The following is a 22,525-nucleotide window of genomic DNA, read 5'->3' as shown; positions in this document are numbered from 1 at the left end:
ATGTGATGGATGGTAATAACCTAGGGCATACATTATGTTAAACAGTGCCAAAGCTGCCAGTGAATGGGTGTGGCAGCTCTATTCATTCACAGGTATTACATTACTAACAATGTCATAAAGCAAATCAATAACGGCAGTGCATCCCAGACTAATTATTTATCTGATGATGGTAGAGGGCAGCCAAAGTGATTAAACTGTGTAAAAGTAGCCACTGAAAAGATGTGTTTGATTTTTTTTCCTGTGGGGAGATGGTGGATGGACATTGACAAGAGTGGCGGGGAGATGGGGATAAGAGGTAAATGTTGAGCTTATAGCAGTCCTGCTGAATATAGTTAACCACCCGATCTGTTTCTGATTTTGATATCCTTATCCCAGGCAGATCCTTTGTGATCTTCCACCTCCACAATTCTTTTTTTTAAAATAAATTTAGAGTACCCAATAATTTTTTTCCCAATTAATGGGCAATTTAGCATGGCCAATCCACCTACCCATGCAAACCACCTCCACAATTCTGACCATTGTGGCCTCAGATCCAATGGCTGGAAGTTTGAGTACACAGCACACGGTTAGCCTCGTTGACCACTGTCAAATTTGGTTTGGCAATCTGAAAGTTCTATTCACTCTCCCTCTCTTCCAACAAATTTCAAACTGCTACAAAATCATCCTTGAGGGAAAGACAACGCCACTTTCTCCTCTACAAAATACTGCTTCTATAATTCTTTTAAAAAAAAAAAAAATTTAGAGTACCCAATTCATTTTTTCCAATTAAGGGGCAATTAAGCGTGTTCAATCCACCTACCCTGCACATCTTTGGGTTGTGGGGGCGAAACCAACACAAACACAGGGAGAATGTGCAAACTCCACACGGACAGTGACCCAGAGCCGGAATCGAACCTAGGACTTCGGCACCGTGAGACTGCAGTGCTACCACTGCGCCACCGTGCTGCCCTCTGCTTCCATAGTTCTTGCTTGTCAACCCGATCCATCTTTAGGAGCTGTTCCCCGTGTCAGGGAAGGAGTGTTCGAGACATTGATAGTACAGATTTGGACCATATACCAAAAGAACCAAAGGAATTGCAATGAAATATTATACAATACCCATAAGACCATAAAACTTAGGAGCAGAATTAGGCCACTTGGCCCATCGAGTCTGCTCCGCCATTCAATCATGGCTGATATTTTCTCAACCTCATTCTCCTGCCTTCTCCCCCTAGCCCCTGATCCCCTTATTAATCAAGAACCTATCTATCTCTGTCTTAAAGACACTCAGTGAATTGGCCTTCACAGCCTTCTGCGGCAAAGAGTTCCACAGATTCACCACCCTCTGGCTAAAGAAATTCCTCCTCTCTCTGTTTTAAAGGATCGTCCCTTTAATCTGAGATGGTGTCCTCTGGTTCTAGTTTTTCCTACAAGTGGAAACATCCTCTCCACGTCCACTCTATCCAGGCCTCGCAGTATCTTGTACGTTTCAATGAGATCCCCTCTCATCCTTCTAAATTCCGAGTACAGACCCAGAGTTCTCAGACGTTCCTCATACGACAAGTTCTTCGTTCCAGGGATCATTCTTGTGAACCTCCTCTGGACCCTTTCCAAGGCCAGCACATCCTTCCTTAGATATGGGGCCCAATATGGGTTGTGGGGGTGAAACCCACGCAAACACGGTGGGAATGTGCAAACTCCAATTCACAGTGACCCAGAGCCAGGATTGAATCTGGGACCTCAGCGCCGTGAGACAGCAGTGCCAACTACTGCACCACCGTGCTGCCTTCACAACCCAAAGATGTGCAGGATAAGTGGATTGGCCATGCTAAATTGCCCCTGAATTGGAAAAATGAATTGGGCACTCTAAATTTATTTTAAAAAAGGAGAGGCGCATTGCGGCTGAAGCAAGTATTGGAAGTCATTGTAAGAGTGATTTTGACATGGGAATGCCCAATAGCGGCAACACATGGGGAAATGGGTGGTGTAGGAATAATGTCACTGGTCTAGTATTCCGGAGGGCCAGGATAATGCTTGGGGACATGGGAGCAAATCCTACTACGACACTTAGAATTTAAATTCAATTAAAAAAAAAATCTGGAATATACAGTTAGTCCCCTGCTGGTCATCCACCATAGTGACCATAACTATCATTGATTGTTGCGAAAACCTAATTGGTTCACTAATGGCCTATAGGGGAGGAAATCCACCTTCCTTCCTGGTCTGGCCTACATGTGACTCCAGATCCACAGCAATGTGGCTGATTCTTAACTGCCCCTGAAATAATCGAGCAAATCACTCAGTTCAAGGGAAATTTGGGATGGTTAACAAATGCTGGCCTTGCTAGAGATGCCATATTCCACCAATTACACCACTGACCTCATTCACTACTCCAAGCACAACACCCCATTCACTCACCTACCAACAATCCCTACCATCATAACTCATTCACAAAATGCAAATTTTCGCCTCAGCCTCAAACACGTAACTTGTTGCAACCTTTACATCCACTTCTAGCAGCTTGCACAGTCGGTCAGCTTTTCAACTATGATTGCCAAATTGCTCAGACCTTTCCCTCTCTCTCTCTTGCAGAGAGGCATAGCCTCTGGTGCTGGATAACTGGAGGCAGCAAGATCTGACCATCGTGGATGTGGCTTGGCAACATGTCTTTACCCCAATTGAGAAGACAGTGGCTGGCATTGCTGAGGCTGTTGCCAGTAATGGGGATTAAACCAGTGAAGAAGGTGGTATCCTCATACATTTTTTTAAATTTAAATTTTTTTATTTTTTTATTCTCCTCCTTTTTCACATTTTCTCCCACATTTACATCCATCAACAATAAACAATAATCAGCAGGATATGTCAGTCCCCATAATAACAACGATCCCATCTACCCACCAACCCCCGAACGTCAACCTGCATGTTTACATAAACAAATGGCAAAAAGGAATCAGGGATTACCCGTAGTCACCCTTAATCTTACACAGCTCCCCCCCCCCCCACCGCAGGTCTCCAGCTCCTCCCATCCACTGCCTCTTGTAAAACTCCTCCTCCCAACCTCGGTTCCTTCCCCCCAACTTTCCACCCCGGCTAGACCACTCGGTCCCTGTTCTGCCAGGCTCCGATGGCCGCAGCCCCTCCCCCCACCTCACTCCCGTTCACTGGCCGGCTTAAACCGGCCAGCGTGGAGGCCCCCGCCCGGGTCCCTTTCCCACTTGCCCGGCCCTAGGAAAGCCCATAGATCCCCTTTTAGCACACAAACCCCGCATATCCACCTACACCCCAAAGAACTCTCATTTCGAGTGAAAGTCCCGTCCCTTCCCTTGTCCAAATATATACCACATTGGCTCCTTTAATCTCTACACCCACGCGCAGTGATACAAAAAAGAAGAAAATACAGTCATGAGGTTACATCGGCACATGGCCATTCCTCAATTTTTCAGTTCTGCCACAGTCCTTCTGCTTTCGCAAACTCCTCCACTGCTCCCGCCGTTCCAAAATAAAAGTCCCTGAGCTTGTAAGTCACCCTCAGCTTCGCTGGATATACAATGCCGCACCACACCTTGCTAATGTACAGTGCCCTCTTTACCCGGTTGAAGGCAGCCCGCCTCCTTGCCAGCTCCACCGTAAAGTCCTGGTATACACGTACACCAGCTCCAGCCCACTGCACCACCCACTTCTGCTTGGCCCAGCTCAGGATCACCGTGCTGCAATAACGTCTCCTCCACTTCCTTCAGCGCCTCCCCTTGCTCTCGCACCTCCGCCACTGCGCTCGCCACCTCCGTCCTCACCGGGGAAACTGCCTCCTCCACCAGCACACTCAAAACCTCCCTCATCTCCTTCCTCACCGTCTCCATGCATTTCGCAATCTGCGCCAACTGCTTTTCAAATTCCGCAGCCATCACCTTAGTTATTTCTTCAGCCGTAAGCAGTGCGGCCTTCCCTGGTGCTCCAGCCTCCATTTTTCCTGGTGACCCCGCGGTGACCTTTCCACTCCCCGACGGACCTCCAGCTGTTTTTTTTCCGGCCGTTTTCTTGGTCACCCTCGACATTTTTCTGTTCTTTTTTTCCTCCTGTGTCTTCACTGTGCCTCCTCCGTGCCTTCTCCCTGCTTCTGCCGCCTCCGCGGACCCTGGGACCGGGCGTAAAGCCCCGAAAATGCCGTTGCCGAACGGGAGCCCTCCATTGTGCGGCCGCCTCCCGCCCGCCGTCACCGGAAGTCCGGTATCCTCATACATACTCCTCCTTCTCAAATACCACTTCCCCTTCAACTCACATCTCTCTTGATTTAGCAGCTGCTGATAGTATGAACATGCTTATCTTCTCCTCCACATCCCACTCCTCCCCTCCCGACATTCTGATGTCTTTCTCCTCTGTTGCTCTCTTTGGTTGGCTCTGAATATGGCGGTCAATATGGTCGCCTTCCTTAATTCTAATTACGTTTGCTCTAGAGTCGCCAGGTATCTTTCGATATCGCCACAAGGTTCAAAACCGAATACCGATCAAAGACTCGGTACACCAGTTAGTTAGTTCAAAGTCAATGCTTATTTATTTACACACACAGTTACATCTACTCATGCATAAATACTACAGACTAAACTATCACTACTGCTAAAGCCTTTACTTAGCTTCGGGTGCCAACTCAGTCAGAGGAACAATGGCCGTTGTTCGGTTCTCAGGCTGCTGGGGTTCGACTGGTACAGGGGAACAGCTAAGGTCATCTGTCTGGTAGCGTGCGTTGACCTTGGACTTACTTGCTTCTGGTGCAGCTGGTGGACAGGTCTCTCCTTGGTGAGAGCCGGGTTCAAGAGAACGATTCTCTCTTGGGGGCTCCTTCTTATACCCAAAGGGGCTTTGCGCTCTTTTGGGCGGGCCTTGAACTTGGCCCCAATCAATTTGGCCGTTTCTTGATCATTCATATTGATCTTATCCAATAAAGGGGTGGTATGCCCTGATGGCTGGGCATGTCCTAGGTGGCCGTTGGCCTGCTTTGTTTTCGGTCTCCTCTGGCGCCGGGGTGTCTGCCTTAGTATCGGTTACTCAAATGTTACTCTTTTGTTCCCGGAGATGGGCCATTAGTATGCTAATAGGCCTACAATTTTGGTCTTGTCTGGGAGCTGCGGTTCCAATATGCAGACAAACCCTGAACCTGCTTGTTTTCTCAGTATTATCCATTTTCCGTGCAATCTTTGCAAAGTGTCCATTTTGTAATCGGGAAGTGGCCATCCCAGATGGCTACACTCCCTCCTTGTGATCCTCAACGCGAAGCTTGAAGGATCACATTACCGCGTTGTCTTCGTTCTCTGACCAAGCGGGGCACCCATAAGCACTTCACGGGCTCTACACTTCCCTATCCTATGAATCACAATTTTTACCTAAAATCATTTTACATACATACACAATTATAAAACTCTACGGGGTGCTATGACATTCAGGCATGCATTATAAAATAAAAAAACTGGAACCTCTAACTATCCTCAATAAACTATCCTCACTTAAACAATCAAAAATAATCTACAACACTTTAATCTGTACAAATAGCAGCAACACAAGTTTCTCTGGCTTGGCAGTCAAGCACAGAGGTTGACATATCTTTATTGAACGAAAAAAACACACACAAAGAAAAATGGATGCACTTTAATTCACTTAAAGAGGTTGGGGGGTTTGTTGGAGTCCAAAGATAGGGGATCTAAATGTGTATATCGGGGTGCGAGAGCGGACGCTCTCCTTCGCTATTTTCTGAGTCTAAGTGCCTGCACGACACTGCAGAGTATCGCCAGTACTAAGAGTGTTTCTACTATGTTAGATAGTGAATACCAGGTGATAAACTTGTCACACCAGGTCAGGGTATCGGTAACTGTCTCGGGGCTAACTATCTTGGGGTTAACTATCTCGGGGTACCGTGTATGGCAGGGGTGGGAATCATTCACGGCCTGTGTGGTAGGGGTCAGTGGGTAGCGTCCGCGCGCATCTGAATGGATCCCGCTAAGATCCAGGTGAAAAACATGAACGTTGTCTTCATCTTTCCTTTTGTCGGTCTTCTTCTTTTTCTTCCTCTGGGGTGCCTGAGGTTCCAGAGTTCTGTGGACACAAGCATAATATCTGTTATTATCTTGCTTAAGATTTCGTATGTCTGTCTGTCTGTCCTTTGTTGCCAATTACCCATTATAATTGGTCACCATCTGTGACTCCCTCATTAAAAAAAAAAACGAATATTTGGACAAGACATCCGAGAAAAATACTGACATAGTGCGAGTCATCTCACAGCCTGTGCGATCTACCATCCTATGTTTGAGGATGTAAATAGCATACGGAAACAACCTAAGGGTTGCCAGAATCAAACAAAAGAATTTTGAACGTAACAAGCCAAAATGGGGTGTGTATGGGCCACGGCGGGTAAGAATGGGTGGAATCCCTGGGTAGGACAGTGATCAGTGCCGTTTGTGCTCTACCCGAGCGTAGCTGACCTGAGGGGGTCCTCAGGCACGGCGGGGACCAGTGCCGTTTCTCCACTGCCTGAGTGACCAGCAAGAACGGGTAAGAATGTGGTCGTCGGGGCTGCCTCTCGTGATTACTTTCAAATCAGGAGAGTAGTTATGATTGGTGTCTGTGGACAAACTTGTTCCATTAACTGCCAGTGGGCGTTAAAAGAGTGGTGGCGTGGGGCCATGAAAACTTTAAATTAACAAACAACATTTAACATTCACAATAACGAACAAACATACATTACAATCATGGTGCAGGTTCCATCAGAAAGGACACCGTATCTCTCCATCGGTTCCTTTTTACCATCATGTGGACACCTCATTGCTCAGTAGCGAACAGGGTCGCAAAGGGATTCATTTGGTGGGAGTCAGACTCTACGTCATCATCTTCTCCCGGCTGCCATACTCTTGACTGGAGTAGTTTGGCTAAAGCTGCTTGGGGCGAATTGGGGTCCATCTCATCATTCCGGATGAGCCTGAACGAATTGTCTCGGTGCCAGAATCATGTGTCGAGGTCGGAGCTACTAGGTTGTAATCCGTAATCGTCGGGCGGTGGGTCTGGGTCAGGGGCTTTGATGTACGTGATTTCGAAGGGGTTACTGGAATCATGCTCGGATTCGCTGGGAGTGGGGCCTGGTGCAGGGATGTAATCATAACATGGTGTGCTGTGGCTGTCGTCATTGCTTTCGCTATCACTGTCGCTGTCGCTGCTGGTTGAAGGAAGGGAGAGGCGGAGTCGTACCTCTGGGGGTGGAGTTGAAGATGTGTCTGAGGACAGGCTGGACTGGCTGGGGGAGGGTAGGAATGCGTCATCTGTGGGCGTGGCGTGCTCGTCTGCTGCTGCGAGCGAGATGTGGTGTGCATGGTTGTTCTGCAAGCCATAAGCCTTAAGGTGGTTTATGTGAAACCATGCAGACTTGCCGTTGGGATATGTGATCTTGTATACAGGCGGGCTGTCTTTGTCAGAGATGGAGTACGGTCCAGAAAATTTGGGGGAAAGGAATGAACTGGAGTTGTATAGGGAAAGCATCACTTGCTGCCCTACTACAAACTCGGTGGCGTGTACCATTTTATCGAAACAAGCTTTGCTTTGTTTCCTCCTGGTCCCAAGTCTCACAGCTGTTGCGAGCTGGGTTGCCTTTATATTCTCAATAAGCTGCTGTACAGCATTTTCATGCGTGAGGGCGGTGACTGCGGGGCTGGCCAAATCCAGTCCTAATAAGTACTCTGTCCCTTTCATGGGCCGTCCGGTCATGAGTGTGTGGGGTGTGTATCCTGTGGACGTGGATACTATGTTTCGTAGGAACATTAAAGCAAATGGGAGAACTGAATCCCAGGTGCTGTTGTTCTGTTGCACCATTTTCCTGAGAGTGGCTTTTAGAGTCCTGTTCATCCTCTCTACAATGCCGTTTGACTGGGGGTTGTAGCTATGTGAAACTTCTGCCTAATTCTGAAAATTGTGAGGATGTTTTTCATTACTCGAACTGTAAAATGGGAGCCTTGATCGGACTCTATACTGCGCGGGAGGGCCCATCTTGTAAAGATGTGCTGTGTGAGGATTTTAGCTGTTGTTTTGGCCGTATTCGTTCTGGATGGAAAGGCTTCCACCCATTTTATGGTGGAATATAATTTATAATCATTATATTCTTATACTTATAATCATTTCTGCAGGTCGGGTAGGGGTCCTATGTAATCTATCTGCAAATTCGTCCAGGGTCCATTAACGGGGCGGGTGTGACTAAGCTGAGCCTTTCTTGCATATCTGTTCAGATTGTTCTGGGCACAGATCAAGCAATTTTTAATGTAATGGGTTACATTTAAATCAGGCCACCAGCAAAGGGGTCTGATGTGGGGAGGGTGGGTTCAATGCCTTGGTGTCCATGATTGTCATGGAACTGACAAATAATCTGGTTCCTGTCCTAGCTGGGAACTACATAAATGCCGTCTTTCAAAATCACACCGTCATGTGTGGTTATTGCGTTCTTAAACTTATCGTACGGGACTGGGAAGGTTCCTTTTAAAACTTCCCTGAGCTGTTCATCTTCCTTTTGGGCTTTCGCTAGATCCTGAATGTTGGTCTGTGAGACCTGAACCGTATGTACTGGAGTGCTCTCGGCGGGGGGTTCCAAAAGTAACCAGGTCTGGAACCTGCCTTCGCTAGGGCGTCTGCTTTAACGTTGCCGGGGGGGGGGGGGGGGGGGGTGGGGGGGGGTGGGGGGGGGGGGGGTGGGGGGGGGGGGGGGGAAAGAACAGTGATGACTGCGAACCTTAATGATACCATATTTCCTATCTTTATCTGTCTCTAGGATATGCCGGAGTAATGGGGCTGAGGGTAGGGGCTTTCGTCTGCGGAAACGAATCCTCTAGTTTCCCACAGGGGTAGGAATTCCGTTAAACTATTGCAGACATATAAACTGTCCGAATATATGTCTGCTGGGGTCGGAAACGGGTCAGGGTGGTCTACAATATACGCTATGGCTGCCAGTTCTGCTGCCTGTGAGCCTAGATGTCCTGGCAACTTTAATGAAATCACTTCAAGGGCACGTCCCTGCGCGTCCTCTACATAAATGCCGCAACCAGTGAATCACTTTCCATGCAAAACTGTGGAGGAGCCACCCACATAAATTTTCAGGGGTGCGCACTGTCATGATATTCAAACATACATCATAACACATACATAATGATAGACAGACCAACGGACCAATTAGCACACATAACACGACAGCCAATCACAGACAAGAGCAGACACAGTATAAGACAAGAAACACGACACTTCCTGGGCAGTCCATCTGGAGACAGCACAGGGCCAGGACCTCATTAACAAGACACTCACACAGTCACAACGTGCTGAGTACCAAGTGAGATGTATAAATAGTTGGATGGAATAAAACTGCGTTGTACCAATCGCAACCGTGTTGGTTTGGCTGTACCTCAGAGCACCCAACACCTCACGCACGTGTCTGTGGGTTGGGGTTTCTGGGGTATATTATCTGCTTTCTTGGGAGCTGACTTAGGTATAAATGGGCCTGAATTATGGTTTATGGTGATGATCTCACACTCATGTGGGGTACCTGCATATTGCAAATTGTCGGCTAGGTAAGTGTGGGTCTTGGTTCTTTTAACTGTAATGTCCCGTCCCTGTAAAAGAAGGGTCCAACGGGCTGCACGTATTTGGCTGACTGTGCCATCTTTAAGTCGACCGTCTAATAATAGCTGTGTTGGGGTGTGTTCAGTGAGAATGGTGATGGGGTTGAGTCCTGTAATGTAGGCGAAGTACTGTACTGCCCAAAAACCTGCGAGCAGGTGCCTTTCGCAGGCAGAAAATCCTTGCTCGACAGGATCTTTCGATACCGCCACAAGGTTCAAAAACGAATACTGATCAAAGACTCGGTACACCAGTTAGTTAGTTCAAAGTCAATGCTTATTTATTTACACACACAGTTAAATCTACTCATGCATACTACAGACTAAACTATCACTACTGCTAAAGCCTATATTTAGCTTCGAGCGCCCACTTAGTCAGAGGAACAATGGCCGTTGTTCAGTTCTGAGGCGGCTGGGGTTTGACTGGTACAGGGGAACAGCTAAGTTCGTCTGTCTGGTAGCGTGCGTTGACCTTGGACTTACTAGCTTCTGGTGCAGCTGGTGGACAGGTTGCTCCTTGGTGAGAGCCGGGTCCAAGAGAACGATTCTCTCTTGGGGGCTCCTTCTTATACCCAAAGGGGCTTCGCGCTCTTTTAGGCCCCAATCAATTCAGCTATTTCTTGATCATTCATATTGATCTCATCCAATAAAGGGGTGGGTGCCCTGATGGCTGGGTGTGTCCTAGGTGGCCTTTGGCCTGCTTTGTTTCGGTCTCCTCTGGCACCGGGATGTCTGTTACTCAAATGTTACTCTTTTATTCCCGGAGATGGGCCATTAGTGTGCTAATGGGCCTACAGTTTTGGTCTTGTCTGGGAGCTGCGGCTCCAATATGCAGACAAAGCCTGAACCTGCTTGTTTTCTCAGTATTGTCCATTTTCCCTGCAATCTTTGCAAAGTGTCCATTTTGTAATCAGGAGGTGGCCATCCCAGATGGCTACACCTCTTAGATATCCAAGATCTGCAGTCTGGCCAAGAAATGGTGAAAGAGCAAGAAGAGGAAGACGAGAAAGACCATGCTGAAAAAGAAACACTGCCACTCGCAACCACCAGCTCAGCTCAGCAGGGACACGTACTTTGGAGAACAGTAGGTTGTGTACGCGGTGAAACATCGGGTACAAATGGCCTGTGGCCAGGACAGGGGACAAGAGTAGAATAGGTGGCAGTTTCGCTGGTGAATGGGCCTACACTTTGGCAATATTGTTGGCGTCGAGGTGATGGCTGTCATCATGTGTGAAGTTGAGGGCAGCACAGTGGCGCAGTGGTTAGCACTGGGACTGCGGCGCTGAGGATCCGGGTTCGAATCCCGGCCCTGGGTCACTGTCCGTGTGGAGTTTGCACATTCTTCCTGTGTCTGCATGGGTTTCAACCCCACAACCCAAAAGATGTGCAGGGTAGGTGGATTGGACATGCTAAATTGCCCCTTAATTGGAAAAATAATAATTGGGTCGTCTAAATTTATTTTAAAAATCATGTGTGAAGTTGTGGACGACAGCCTCGGCTCCCTTGACAGATTATTGGTGCTTACATTGATGAACTGCGAGATATCTTAAAGAGAATCATAAAATAGAATCATAGAACCCCGACAGTGCCGAAAGAGGCCATTCGGCCCATCAAGTCTGCAGCAAAGCAGAGAAGAGAATCCTGTCAGTCGATAGGGCAGTTTCCTCAGTGGGGGCTGCCCTTTAGTTCCTGAAGATACTGCTGTATGGTATTTTTTTAAAAAATCATTCTTGGGATGTGGCTATTTGTTACCCATCCCTAATTGCCCTTGAACTGTGTGGCTTGCCAGGCCTGTTCGGGTAAACAAAGGGAGAATTCAGAATGTCCAAATTACCTAACAGCACGTCTTTCGGGACTTGTGGGTGGAAACTGGAGCACCCGGAGGAAAACCACATAGACACAGGGAGAACGTGCAGACTCCACACAGACAGTGACCCAAGCCGGGAATCAAACCTGGGACCCTGGAGCTGTGAAGCAACAGTGCTAACCAGTGTGCTACAGGAATGTTGTTTCCTTGTTTCCTATGAAGGTACAGATGGAGCATGTACCCTGGGTTGTGTTTTTTTGCTTTTTCGTTGTAGTTGCCACATCTGGTGTTGTTGGAGTAGGGGGGAATATGAACTGGTGCAAGCTCGGGCATGGTCAGCTATTCCTTGGATATTAAGCCTTCTTTGGGATGATCTTCTGTATTTACTTGGCTACGCAGGTAGTGATTGTGGTTACTTGACTACTTGGCTCATGGAATATACAATGGGTATATCATTCTGTTGTTTGGTCTCTTTGATAAAGGGAAATGGGTGGAATCTTGTTGGGGCAGGGCCTAAGTTAGCTCGATGAGTCGGTTAGGGCAGTAGTAATTGTGTTTATCTAGGTCAGGTGGGGGGTATGTTGGATGGTGGAGTAAGTCACCCTCCCCCAAGATGTCCCCTTTTTGGGGCTTATGGACTTGTGGAAGTCGTATCCTGTTGACTGTGAGGCCTGAGTACGAGTCTGAGTTCAGCGTTGTTAGAGTCTTTCTTCAGTTGGAGATTAGGCTGGATGGAGGAGTAAGTCAGCCTCCTCTGAGTGGTCTTAAAAAGGGACTTCCAGACTGTCCCCCTTCTTGAGGCTTGGGCTCTCGAGGGGTGGGGGGAGGGGGAGGAGGGGGGCATTATCCTGTTTATTATTAGGTTATGCTGTTCTGTTCCTGGTATCATTTTTGTGATATTGTACATTGTTAGACATGTCTGCCGCCTATTGGCTAATCCTGGTACTTCTCTCTCTTTTTGGGTTTCATTTCTTTATCTGGGTCGGTGAGGTGCTGATACATGATCTGATTTGTTATATTTAATTCTAGAGAGTTTCCCTTATTGTGTCGGGAGAAGGAGAGTTGTATCCCTTCCCGAGACTTCCCGTTGATGGATGTCCTGACAATTCTTCCTGTCCTTGTCGGTGGAGTTTCCCTGTTAGAAAATGGTTTTATTGTCCTGGTGATGGTGGGGCCTGAACGGTTCCTCTGATTTGGCTAAAGAGAAGTGAGGTTTACTGTGTACCGAGTCTTGGCGTGATGCAAGATTCCTTGGTTTACTGGCTCCTGTATATAAGAGTGTACACTGCCAGGCCATGTCTTGTACCGACGGCGGTCTCCTGTTGTTTCCCTTTTTTGGGGGTATCCTTCCATTGCTTGGCAGTCTTGAGTCAGGTCCTGATTGATTGTATTTGACCCCATGTGGGATCCCGCATATTGTGTAGCTCTGTCTTTGATGTCCTGTGGAGAAGGGCTTGCACCATAATGCCATGTGCTCATGGCTTTATCCAGTTTTCCTGAGACCCCCACTCTTTTTGGCATCCTTTCATTTTCATTAGCTTTATGAAAGGAGATGGCAACTGCAATGATTACAATGATTGTCAATTGTATGAATATTTGCTGGTCTTTTCTCTATATATATGTAGAATAGTGATCATTCTATACTGTACTAGATTTTGGGGATTTGTTGCGCCTAAATGGACAATGGAAAACTTTCAATAAAAATATTCTTTAATAAACACTTGTGGACCCAACCATGATGCAGTGGGTGGCTGAAGTCTCAGCTTCATTAGCTGCACAAGCAGAAGCCATCCAATGTCTAGGTGCTGTAAAGGAAACTCAGGGGAAGGTCAAGTTACTGCAATGCAAGCTCAGACTGCTTCCATCAGGGCTGTCATTACCAATACTCTAAGGAATGTTCAGAATCTCACAGCAGTCCTTTCTCCGGCAGATTATTCGGATAACTGATGTGCCACTCGTTTCAATTTAAAAGTAGAAGCGCAACTTTTTATAGCCTGATACCTTTAACACCTTTCTAGGACTTTGGGTGACTCAGAATCTACTCATTGTAAACTCAGAAACTGCTGCCATTGTCTCCAGGTGTAAATACCATGGCTGGGATTCTCCGAGCCTCCGCGCCGCAATGGCACTTGGCGCGGGAGCGGAGAATGGGGCCCCAGACCCACGATCGGGTCCGACGCCGGGACGCGATTCTCCGGCGACCGGAGAATCGGCGGCAGTCGCGTGCAGTCGACGCGGTGCCGGTCAAGGGCCGTTGAAAGAGGTCCCCGCGGCGATTCTCCGCGGTCGATCAGCCGAGTTCCCGCCGGCATGGTTTACATATGGTTCCACCTGGTAAGAGCTCGGCGTCGCGGCTGCGGTGGCCGTCCTGGTGGGGGGGCGGGGTGATCAGACTCCGAGGGGGGGTCCTCCACGAGGGCCAGGCCCGCGATCGGGGGCCACCGATCGGCGGGCGCGCGCGATCTGGGGAGGGCATATCTTCATCCGCGCTGGCCCGCTGTGTGGCTCTGCCATGTTACGCGGCACCGGCGTGCAAGTGGCCGCTGCGCATGCGCAGACCCGCGGCTGGCCTGCACGCGCATACGCAGACCCGCGGCGAGCAGTGCAGTGCAGGGCCACATATGGCAGCTGGAGCAGCGTGGAGCATTCCTGCGCCATGCTGGCCTCCTGTGGGCCATGGAATCGCTGGGCTAAGAGGCCCGTTGACGCCGGTGTGAAACACTCCGGTGTTTACGCTGGCGTCAATACTTAGCCACGTATACCTTCATCTTTGTAAAACAATCTAAGCTGCTGATTTATAATAATCAAGCCACCCAGACTTACTGTCAGGCAGACTGCAGAATAGATCACATGACCTTCTTCGTTAACTCTACAGCTAGTTAAAGCTACAGTGCCAAAATAGAATAATCTTCCAAAACTCATAATTGTAACACTATTAGAGGTCAAAATTATAAAAGGGAGGTGGTATCAGATGTGTGAAGGATGATTTGAACACTCTCCTGGGCTGCTTTATGTTCCTAGGGTCAATTCACTTGAAATGTTAACTGTCCCCACAGATGCTGCCAGATTTGCTGAGTTTTCCCAGCATTTTCTGTTTTTATGCCTTAGGTTCCTGCTGTCCTATATTGTCCCTTCTGTCTCTGTCTACCCCCCCCCCCCCTCCCCCAGGTATTAAGAGAATGTAGGCAACCATTGGCTTCCATTGAATATGTCCATGATTGTGCTTGGCAAAGCAGCGGGGGTTTGCCGTTGTCTTCTACATTATGGCTGATCAGGAAACTCTCTGTTCTTATCACCTACCATCGAGCATATTGGAAGGATTTACAGGCTGACAATCAACCTGCTTTGCCATGTTTCCAACACAATTCCTGCAGCCATCAAGCCCTAAAGTGGGATTTGAACCATGAGCCTGTGCCCCCCCCCCCCCCCGCCCCCGCCCCCACCCCCAATGACTTGCTTAAAACCCATCACCATCTCTGATTTTTCACAGTTTCAATGAAAGTTCACTGACCTGAAAGATTTGTTTTTCTCCGCTCAGGGGCTGGAAGATCTGCTGAGCATTTTCTGTTTTTACATGTGAGTGTAAGGATTGGTAAAGTTTAAGAAAGCAGCCTTTTGCTGTGAACACAAGCATGCTCCTGCCCCGAGGACAAGTGCGAGTAGGAGAACCTCTGCCTCTACCTCGGCAAAGCAGCCCGACCAGCCCGGCACCTCACTTCTTCTTCTTTCTTCTCTTCCGAGATGGAATTACTGACGGAAACAAACCATCGTGTCCTAATCAAGATGGCGGGTGGGGGCGCGGGGATGGGGGGGGGGGGAGAAGCAAGAAATGCTAGCTCTCAGATTTAGAAAAACCAATCCGCAGAAATAAAAGAAGAAAAATAATCAAAATGACTGAGACATAAGCTTTCATACACTTGTAGACAACAAATATGGCTTTTTATTTTTGTTTGGAACATCGGGGAAGCCATTTAGGACCGGGATGAGGAGAATTTCTTCACTCAGCAGGCTGTGAATCTTTGCAATTCTTTGCCCCAGAGAGCTGTGGAAGCTCAATCATTGGCCGGAACATTCCAGCCCTTCAAGCTGGCATGATCTTCCGGCCCCGCTGATGTGAATGGAGATTTCAATGGCTCACCGACCGAAATATGATTCAGTGCAAACAAGGTAAACAATTACAGCAAATGGGGCATATGGCAGCACCACACTAAATCATTTGCACCTCAATTGCACTTTCTTTTTCAAACAAAATTCCAAATGAGGGGCAATTTAGCGTGGCCAATCCACCTGGCCTGCACATCTTTGCGAAGTGGGGGTGAGACCCACGCAGAGACTGGGAGAATGCGCAAACTCCACACGCACAGTGACAAGGGGACGGGATCGAACGCGGTCCTCGGCGCTGTGAGGCATCAGTGCTAACCACTGCGCCACCGTGTCGCCCTCAATTGCACTTTCTAACCCCAAAATGTGTGAGCACTGCCCCCCCCCCCCCCCCCCCCACCCCGTGCCTGTAATTACGATGGGAAATGGAGCAAGCTCTAAAATGGGCAATTGTTGCAATGGATCTAAAGAGTATGCTGTTGTGCATCTCTAGCACCCATTATGTGGGTACTTTGAGGCAAGGCATACAAAGTAAAAATTGCTACTTCTGCCCCTTGTACACATGTGATATATTTTTCTTATAAGTTAAACTAAAATGAATCTAAATTGGGCAAACAAGGCTTTGTCCAGGTATCTAAATTTAATCTACTTAATGACCAAACGCAACAAAAGAGAATATTTTCCAGTCAGTATTATGGCATTTGTACTTTGCTGTAATTTAGAATTCTATGTGTGAATTGCGCAGAGTAAAATGAATCATAAATAAATAATTATGAAAAGCACAATGCCCTGTGTATATGTTAGCACCACTATTAAAACATACGCCCACACAACCCTCTGTTCCTGTGGAAAAATGTGATGTGTAAAAAGTGCTGTGAATGTGTTGAACAGTTGAAATTGAAAAGTATTGCATTCTATCTCTTCACCCACGCCACAAAATATGTCCTGACCCACGGTAGAAAATATGTGCCAGTTTGTGTGGAATTCCACTGTGAACATCTGAACACATAACATACACAATATACAGAGGCATTGATATAAAATTACGCAGGGTGGGGGTGGTAATATTGAACTTTGTGGCCACATCCCTTACATAAATAATTAATCCTTTTCAGTTCAATAGTAATATCGATTATAATCTATCTAGCCTGGTGGCCATTTTATGCGCCAATTAGTTGACTGTACTTTGAAGTCAAGAATTTAGTGTGGGCATGCCAACCCACAATAGTTCATCTAAGGGGCACCCAAGACTAATAAGAGACATTAAAGTGTTCATTTGACAATATAGTGTTCTAATTATGAGCATGATAAAAATATTGGGTCAATATAAAGGTCAGGTGCCCTGAGAAATTGTGGGAAAAGACATTCTCTCCCCCCCCCACTCAAGTATCCCTCAAGTATGTTTATTGGCGGGGGAGCACGGTTTGGATTTGGATTTTGTTTATTGTCACGTGTACCAAGGTACAGTGAAAAATATTTTTCTGCGAGCAGCTCAACAGATCATTAAGTACATGAAAAGAAAAGGAAATAAAAGAAAATACATAATAGGGCAACACAAGGTATGCAATGTATCTACATAACACTGGCATCGGGTGAAGCATACAGGAGTGTAGTGTTAATGAGGTCAGTCCATAAGAGGGTCATTTAGGAGTCTGGTAACAGCAGAGAAGAAACTCTTTTTGAATCTGTTCGTGCGTGGTCTCAGACTTTTGTATCTCCTGCCCGATGGAAGAAGTTGGAAGAGTGGGTAAGCCGGGTGGGAGGGGTCTTTGATTATGCTGCCCGCTTTCCCCAGGCAGCGGGAGGTGTAAATGGAGTCAATGGAGGGGAGGCAGGTTTGGTGGCGCAGTGGTTAGCACTGCTGCCTCACGGCACCGAGGACTCGGGTTTGATCCCAGCCCCGGGTCACCGTTAGTGCGGAGTTTGCACATTCTCCCCGTATCTGCATGGGTCTCACCCCCACAACTCAAAGGTGCAGCGTAGGTGAATTGGCCACGCTAAATTTCCCTTTGATTGGAAAAAAAGAATTGGGTACTCTAAATTTATTTTTTTTAAGTGTGTTTCTTGTCTCGTATATGTCGGACAACCTGTGGGATACTAAGCCGGGGAGTCTTGGTTGAGTGGTTTGAGCAGGATTGCAAATCTGTGAGTCAGCCAGCAAAATAAATGATACGGTTGTGACTCCACAAGGTAAGTTGTATGTTTTGGTAGCTTTAAACTACCCCTCCCCTTTACCGCTCTTATAGCCACCAGAACCACCCTCCTCTACAAGCAGCCCTCCAACCCCTGGTCGAAGAGTCCATTAATTTATTTAATCAGAGTTGGTGACCTATACTATCTTACTGTAAAGACAGCTGCAGTCAGTTTTTACTGTCATCTTGAGCCGATGGTAACCTCGGTTGCCAACCATCTACTTCAGTGTTTTACAAACTTTTTTGCCCGTGATCCGTTTTTACCAACTGGTCATCCTTCAAGATTCACGGTGGTAGGGCGGCACGGGGCGCAGTGGTTAGCACAGCTGCCTACGGCGCTGAGGACCTGGGTTCGATACCGGCCCCGGGTTACTGTCTGTGTGGAGTTTGCTCATTCTCTCCGTGTCTGCATGGGTTTCATCCCCACAACCCAAAGATGTGTAGGCTAGGTGGATTGGCCATGCTAAATTGGCCCTTAATTGGAAAGAAAATAATTGGGTACTCTAAAATTAAAAAAAAATATTTTTAAAAGATTCATGCCGGCCGACCTTCATGACCCATGCCGCTGGAACTTTGCAACCCACCATTTTTGCTTTCCTTTATTGTGACAGGTGAGCCTGCTTGGTCCTCAAGATCTCACTTGCTTTGTCATTCAATGTTACATTTCTGCTAAGGACCTCAGCTGATGATTTACGTTCTCTCTGCATCCATGCTTAGTCTTCAAATGCCTTTGAGGTTTTGAGGGTTTTAATATTTCATTTGCCAGTACTTCCCTGGCATGAGCTTTGCAACCTGATTTGTATTGGCACAATTGATAAACCCATACCTCAAGAAATCATCTTTACACTGCTTTGCTTCCGATTTCAACTTCTTCTTAAGGAGCGCTCCACTAGCTCACACTAGCACTGCTGGCAGCTACAAAATGGAGGAAACTCTTTTGCGCCCAGAGCACATGGCATCAGTGTACACGGAGCACTGGCGTCAGGAGGAGGCTGTCTGCCTTGCTTGGCTATGGCCCTGTGCACTGCTGAGGGGACACAAATGTGCGGAATGGCCGGCATTCTGAAAGCCAGCTGCGGCCAGCATTTTTAAATGCCGGTCGTGGCCATTGGGCACTTCTTCCCACGATCAGGAACGCTGCAATCGATGGCCCCATGATCTTCCTGCCCACAACCCACCTGCGGGCCATGGCCCTGAAATTGAAAATGATTGCTCTACTCCATGTTACCATATTCCACCACAGAGAGTCCTTCAGCTCAGCAACAAAACTTGGTTGCCGCCAATGATAACTGAGATTGGCAGATGTGTTGTCAGGGGTGGCACTTAGGGGCAGCATGGTAGCATTGTGCTTAGCACAATTGCTTCACAGCTCCAGGGTCCCAGGTTCGATTCCGGCTTGGGTCACTGTCTGTGCGGAGTCTGCACGTCCTCCCCGTGTGTGCGTGGGTTTCCTCCGGGTGCTCCGGTTTCCTCCTACAGTCCAAAGATGTGCAGGTTAGGTGGATTGGCCATGATAAATTGCCCTTAGTGTCCAAAATTGCCCTTAGTGTTGGGTGGGGTTACTGGGTTATGGGGATCGGGTGGAGGTGTTGATCTTGAGTAGGGTGCTTTTTCCAAGAGCCGGTGCAGACTCGATGGGCCGAATGGCCTCCTTCTGCACTATAAATTCTATGATTCTATGATATGATAGGCTGGGGAGGAGACAGGAAATGGGGCTTGGTGGACAGAAGAAGGAAAATGGTAAACATTATAAATAGGAGTTGAGGTGGGCCCTTCACGCCTGCTCTGCCATCCAACAAAATCATGGTTGACCTTCTAGCTTTATGCTTTCCCACACTATCCCCATCCCTTACTTCCTATCTTGAATGTACTCAACAACTGAGCAATAGCTCTCTGGGCAGAGAATCCCAAATATACACCATCCTTTGAGTGAAGAAATTTCTTCTCATCTCAGTCCTAAATGATTGACCTTGTAGCCACTTAAAATGGCCAACTCCCGATTCAAAATGGCGAACAGCAAAGGCTGATGGGAAAGTCAGCCAACAAGACAAAAACCAGCAGCTGCAGGTTTGCTGTGTATTTACCTCTGCAAAAACCAGACAACATCGATACCAGCGACCATCAGCATAACAAAGTGAACAGCCATCTGCATACTGATGAGCAATCCCCGGGAACAATAAGTAACATTTTGACACACAAAGCAAAGCCAGACTCCTCGGCGCCAGCAAAACAAAGGAGGTGAACGAGCACCTCAAGACCGCCCATTGATCAGGGAACCGCTCCAGTATTGGAGAAAATCGAACCAAGCGATTGAGACAAAGTCCAATCACTTGGGACCAGGTATAGGGTCCGCCCCGAAAGGCGGGAAGCCCCTGGGGACTATAAGAATTGAGCCCCAAGTTCAAATTGCTCTCTTCTTCACCTCTTCGCTCTCTTCACCGCTCTCTTCTTCCTGCCCGGGTCACCCAGCAAAAGGAACCAACATTGACCGTGACTGGCACAGTGACTCCAGTGATCATCAAAATCTTAAGTCTTAAATCAACGCTCGCTACGAGATAGGCGCTCCTAGCTACCAATCCGTACCAACTTCGAATCCCGCAGTCTCTGAACCCGAACGAAAAGCCATTTGTTCCCCATACCTGGTGGGCCAGTTCAAAGTTAAGTATAGGCCTGTTAGTTGTAGAAGTAGCTTAGACATAGAATTTGTGCATGAGTAGCGATTACTGTGTATAATAAATGTGCTTTGATTTAAATCTTACTAATAGGTGTATTGGGTTATTGATCATTACTCGGACTTGAACCTCGTGGCGGTATCATAAAGATACCTGGCGACTCGAGAGCAAAGGTAATAAAACAGAGCAATTGAACCAAGGAGAAAATCAGCAACAACCTCTTTTTCTGAGATTGTGACTCAGTGTTCTACATTCCCCAGAAGCATTTTCTCAGCATCTGCCCTGTCAAGCCCCTTAAGGGTTTGATATGTCTCAATCAGGTCACCTCTTATTCCAGAGAAGACTCCAGAGAACAGGCCTTGTCTACTCAATCTCCCCTGATAGGACAATCCCCTCAACTCAAGGGATGAGTTCTACAGGATAGAGAGCGAGGCTGGGAAATGGGGTCGGAAGAGAAAGATACTGGACAAAGTAGGATAGGGACTTGGGAGAAAGGGTTTCGTGGGAGAAAGGGAGACTGTGGAATTGTGGATAGGGAGAGGGTGTTAGAAGCAAAGTGGTAACTGGGCTCTGGTAGGAGGGGAGAGAGAGTGGGGAAGAGGGTGCTCATGGAGATCAGCATTACCAACAGCAGCAGCATGATGATGCGGTAAAAAAGGTGAGAAAAACCTGGTGACTTTTGGGGTTACATAACAAAAGGTGCCGATGGTGAATGAGGAATGATGAGGTTGAGGATGCCCACTGGGAAAATGAAGGCAAATAATGAGGAAGATTATGAAATGAGATCTACTAAACTGTAGGGAAGCAGCACCACAAGTGGTTATTGGGACTGGGACTAAAATATTATTTAAAAAAGAATGTGCAGTTCTGCAATCCACATTATAGAAGGGATGTAATAGCACTGGAAAGGGTGCAGAGCAGATTTACCAGGATGTTGCCTGGGCTGGAGAGCTTTAGTTAAGAAGAGAGATTGAATAGACTGGGATTGTTTTCCTTGGAGTACAGGAGACTGAGGGGGCACATGATTGAGATGTATAAAATTATGAGGGACATAGGTAGAGTTGACAGGAAGAAACGTCCCCCCTTGGTGGAGGAATCAATAACAAGGGGCCATAGATTTAAGGTAAGAAGAAGGAGGTTGAGAAGGGATGTGAGGAAAAACTTTTTTACCCAGAGGGAGCTCTCTGCCTGAAAGGGTGGTGGAGGCAGAGACCCTCATAACATTTAAGAAATATTTTTGTGCACTTGCGATGCCAAGGCATATAAGACAAATGCTGGAAAATGGGATTAGAATAGTTCAGTGGTTGTTTTTGACAGGTGCAGGTGGGTCAATAGCCTTTTCTGTGCTGTAGATCTTTATGACTGTTCATAATTGAAAGGGAAGCATATAAAGGATCTGGAAGAATGAGGCTGCAGGAGAGTGCGCACTGGCTCAGGAGGTTGAATGGATTCTTTCTGAGTTGCAATTTCTAGTGTTTAGTGCATATTCTACATCATTGAGTCCAGCAAATTACTATGGATACTGAAAATCTGAGATAAAAATTCAAGATGCTGAAAATACTCAGCAGGTCAGGAAACATCAGTTAAGAAGGAAACAATATTAGCACCATAAACCTGCAGGATCGACCCCTCTCTCCTGATGCTGCCTGCTCTGTTGATACTATGGGAATTATGTATTTTTATTAGTAGGTTTAGAAATGTTTGTGCTGAGCTAAGATGGAGGGCCCTCTGATCCACTTACCTTTTGTGACATCTCTCCGTTTGGTTCAGGTCGGTCCATTCTAGCCAGTTTTGAACCTTGAAGTCCAAGTTCAGCGCTGTTGCCTTCACACACAACCAGAGTTCAGAGCTGAAGGCAATAAGGAGAGAGATGGGCGGCAATTAAAAGGGGCATCGACTTTGATCTATCCCTCTCCTCCACAGTAATAGCAAATATCCAACCACAGTGAATGTGTAAAAGAGAAGGGTGTAAATCTCCTGATGGTCTTGCACCGTCAAAATAAACTCAAGATAGCGGAAATAGGATGTCAAAAGTAATGGCGGTCAAAATGTCATTCAAGATTCCATCAACATCTAGGATAAAAACTGTTCACTTCCAGCAGTTTCAGCTGGTCCTGGCAACAGCTGCACCTTACATTCCTCAAG

General features: G+C 47.3%; 1 long non-coding RNA gene across 1 annotated transcript; it reads right to left on the bottom strand.

Moving 5' to 3' along the window:
* Positions 1-4,505: 4,505 nt before the first annotated feature.
* Positions 4,506-22,234, bottom strand: LOC140387744 (uncharacterized). Its single transcript, XR_011933994.1, has 2 exons — positions 22,122-22,234; positions 4,506-6,060 (listed from the first exon to the last, which is right to left on the bottom strand). It is a non-coding gene; the product is annotated as an uncharacterized lncRNA (long non-coding RNA).
* Positions 22,235-22,525: the final 291 nt, after the last annotated feature.

This window comes from Scyliorhinus torazame, chromosome 13 (genome assembly GCF_047496885.1).
Source record: "Scyliorhinus torazame isolate Kashiwa2021f chromosome 13, sScyTor2.1, whole genome shotgun sequence".
Lineage (NCBI taxonomy): Eukaryota > Metazoa > Chordata > Chondrichthyes > Carcharhiniformes > Scyliorhinidae > Scyliorhinus > Scyliorhinus torazame.
Note: the sequence above shows the minus strand (reverse complement) of the source record. Positions and strands in the feature narration are given on the sequence as shown.